The sequence below is a fragment of the Hippopotamus amphibius genome, chromosome 16 (genome assembly GCF_030028045.1).
Source record: "Hippopotamus amphibius kiboko isolate mHipAmp2 chromosome 16, mHipAmp2.hap2, whole genome shotgun sequence".
Taxonomy (NCBI): Eukaryota; Metazoa; Chordata; class Mammalia; order Artiodactyla; family Hippopotamidae; genus Hippopotamus; species Hippopotamus amphibius.
The window spans coordinates 64,484,662-64,488,788 of NC_080201.1; positions in this window are offsets into that span (position 1 = coordinate 64,484,662).

Below are 4,127 nucleotides of genomic sequence, written 5' to 3' on the forward strand. Positions count from 1 at the left end.
CAGTTTCTACAGCTCTTTTTTGATGGGTGCCAGCCAGGAGGACCAGGGACCAGATTGGGTGAGGAAGTCTTATCACTGATCTTTTTTTTTTTTTTCATTTTCCCCTCTCAGAGCTTACTATAGGGTTGGGGTGCTTAAAGAACAAGAGAGAAGGGTACTAGAAGTGGTCAAGTCTTCCCTTGTTTTGGCGAGGATGTACTAAACTGAATTTAAAGCATTTAAATTCACAGAGATTGTGTATCCAGCACTTTCTCCTTTAAATCTCCACATTTCTCAACTTTTAAGAGAACGGGACTCTTCCAGGCTGAACTAGGGGCTCCCTATTTTTCTAAAATTGAATTGGAGGGGACTTCCCTGGCGGTCCAGTAGTTAAGACTTTTGCCTTCCAATGCAGGGGGTTTGGTTTCAATCCCTGGTCAGGGAGCTAAGATCCCACATGCCTCGCCACCAAAAAACCAAAACATAAAACAGAAGCAATATTGTAACAAATTCAATAAAGACTTTAAAAATGGTCCACATCAAAAAAATCCTTAAAAAAAAATTGAATCGGAGACAGAAAATTGGAGGACCTTGGGTATTGGAGAACTAGGGAGAAATAATGAAAATACCAAAAGTCCAAGAGCTGTCTCTGACTTGGCTGGTCTATCAGTTCTGATTGTGAGATTCATGTAACCTGGGGAGACAAATGAAAAATAGAGTTTTTGGCAATGGGACACTCCGAAAGGGAGAAGGCATATAGCAGGCGAATGGAAGAATTCAGTTTGGGACCTGGTGCTATGGCAATTGGATTGGTTGGCTTTGGGCGAATCTATTACCATCCAGAAGTTTCTCGGGTGTCCTAATTTTATGCTAAATTGTACGTAAATACTTTGTCCCTGATGTTTGTTTTGTATGACCACAGAAGTCACATTAGAGTGGGAGTGAGCCAGGTGATACAGTTTGTGAGGAACGAGGCGGGTTGTGCCAGGGACCACGGGTACATACGACATGAAAACATAGTGGGTGACGGAGCTTCGCGTCTGCCTGATGAAAGTCTGTGAGGTTAGGACGTGTTGGTGAGATCACCGACCCCGCCCCTGGACCCTGCAGCCGGGGGAAGGGATGATTAAGCAGTCAACACTTGGAAGGGCTTCAGGGATCACTAGCTTCAGGAGAATGTTTCAGCTAGAGAGGGAATGAGGAAAGAATGTTTAGGGAAAACGTTTAGAACCCGCGAGGGGTTTTCTTTAATGGTAAAATAGCCATAAAACAAAATTTACTCTTTTAACCATTTTTCTTACACATTTGAAAATAGTTTACTTTAGTGATCAGATTTACCGGCAAGAATAGAGGACTATTTTCTGTTTTTGTTTTATATTTATAAGTTGCCTGATTTTTTTTTTAATAAAAAGTGCAACTTTTTCCAGTTTTACATATGTGTGTGTGTGTGTGTGTGTGTGTGTGTGTGTATTTTTTCTTTTTTCTTTCATTCCGTGCGACTTGTGGGGTTTTAATTCCGCAACCAGGGATTGAACCTGGTCAGTGAAAGTGCCTGAGTACTTTTCAGTGTTGATATTTTATACTTCTCTGTTGGCTTAGAATCTTTCAGGCTTATTATTTCTCTACTTCTCTGTGTATTTAGGGGTCTCTTATAAACAACATAAGGAATGATTTTTTTTTTTTTACCCAATGTGAGTCTATAGCTTAATAAATTTATTCCATTGGTAGAAGCTGAGCTTACAGATATATTTGACATTACTTTTACCATTGATGTTAGCTTGTCTAGCACATATTTCAGCTTCATTTCTGCTTTTGGTTGAATTGCTATCATTATCTGGACGGTTTCTCCCGGTGAGGAAGTTGAATACTCTGTCTCTGTTCTTCTAGTTGTTACTGTTCAAATTAGCCTACAGTAAATATAATCAGTCCCTTATGTACTGTAATAAGAAGGTCTACCCCTCCAAAGAAGAGGAAAGGTGAAATATGCTTTAGTATTCTCTCCTTCCTCTTTATTTCCATCTCCTAGAATGTGACCATATGTGATTTGAATGTCAGTTTATTTTCTCCAGTATTGAAATTGGATTAGACTATACTAAGTATGGACAGGATTGTTCAGAGAAACTCATAGGATGCTGGTGGGAATGTAAATTATTATGTTCATGAGGGGAAACTGTTATACATTATGTAGTAAACGTGATGCTCCCTAGGTAATATGACCTAGAATTTCAGAACTAGAGAAATGCATGCTTGATTGCATCAAGCTACGTGAGAAAGCTTGTTCAAAAAGATAAAACCTAGGGAAATGTGTGCTTATTTTCACGAGGGTGCGTGTGAAAGCCTGTTCATAGAAGCATCACTTAGGTTATAAAACAAATCTGGGAAACATAGACGTGCCAGTCAATTGTAGCATTATTAAACTGTGGGACTATCCTCAGTGGAATGCTGTACACCAGTATACACGAACCACTTACAGCTACATGTAACAACATAGACGAATGTTACAAATATAAGGACAGCTACATGTAACAACGTAGACGAATGTTACAAATATAACCCCCAACCAAAAGAGGCCAGAGAGAAAATACTTCATTGTTCCACTCACCAAGAATGAGCAAATGCCATCAAGCTCTGTTGTTTAGAATGCAAATCTAAGTTTTAAAATCATAAAGCAAAACTTACAAATTAATGTGAGCACAGTCTCTCAGGAAGAGGGTGTAGCTAATTGGCAAAGGGGAACTTGGGACAGGATTTCCTTCTTGACCTGGTTGTGGTTACATTGGATTTACTTTAAATTTAATAAACTGTGAGTTTGTTTTATACCCTTTTTTATTTATGGTGTTTTACAATAAGTTAAATAGAAGCTACTCTCTTTTTTGTTCCTTTGTTCTCCACTATTTGTTGTATTCCGTGTGAACCTTCTTTTAAAAAACTTTTTTGTTGTATCTGAATTTTAAGTCATAATTGGGAACTTCTTCCTACATCTGGTTACAAGGGAATTCACACATGATTCTCTTAATACAATACCTGTAATTTTTCAATTTTTACATTTAAATCATGCATTCATCTGTGCTGTATCCTTGCATAGTAGATGAGGTTTACACGTAAAGTTTATGTCTTTCTAACTGGCTAACAAGTTCCTGAACTATTTATCAAAAAGTCTGTCCTTGCATTTGTGGTTTGAAATACATACTTTATCAACTACTGATGTCTGTATGTGATTTGGCTTATTTCTTTACCTTGTATTCTTTTCCACTGGTCTGCTTGTCTATTCATTTGTGAGTACCACTAGGCTTTAATTATAGATACATTAAGAGTATGTTTTTATATCTGGCAGGGTTACCCCTTTTTACTTCCCAGTTTTTCAGTTTTCCTCATTATTATGAGTGCTTTACAGTTTTTCTCATAGGGATTTGTACATTTCCTGTTGAGTTTACTCATAGGCATTTTATTTTCTTTGTTGATACTATAAACAGGTTTTCCTCTAACATTAAATTCCTCTCAGTGGGTACTGGTTGTCTATACGAAGACTAATAATTTCTGTGTGTTAATTTCATGTCCTGATACCTTAGTGAATTAGAACATTCCGTGGCAGAGACATCAAATTAGTGTATATATGACTTTCTTCACTCCAACTAAAATTTTTTGAAGATAGGTTTTATTTATTTTTTATTCATTTTTTATGCCTGCACTGGGTCTCTGTTGCTGCATGCGGGCTTTCTCTAGTTGTGGTGAGCAAGGGCTTCTTTTTGTTGCGGTGCACGGGCTTCTCAGTGTGGTAGCTTCTCTTGTTGCTGAGCACGGGCTCTAGGTGCGTGGGCTTCCGTAGTTGTGGCATGCAGGCTCAGCAGTTGTGGCACATGGGCTTAGCTGCTCTGAGGCATGTGGGAACTTGTCCAACCATGGATCAAAACTTTGTCCCCTGCATTGGCAAACGGATTCTTAACCACTGCGCCACCAGGGAAGTCCCAAGAACGTAGGTTTTAAACAAGAAATGCATGCTATCTGTCATTTTAAGCCCCTTTAAACTGCTGAGATTTAACTCCATAATGGCATCATTCTTCCCTAGGTATCGCTTATTCCTTGTTTTTGAGGATTTCCATTCCTCTACCCCCACTTGGGAAGTCCAAGCTCCACAGTCCTGCGACGAG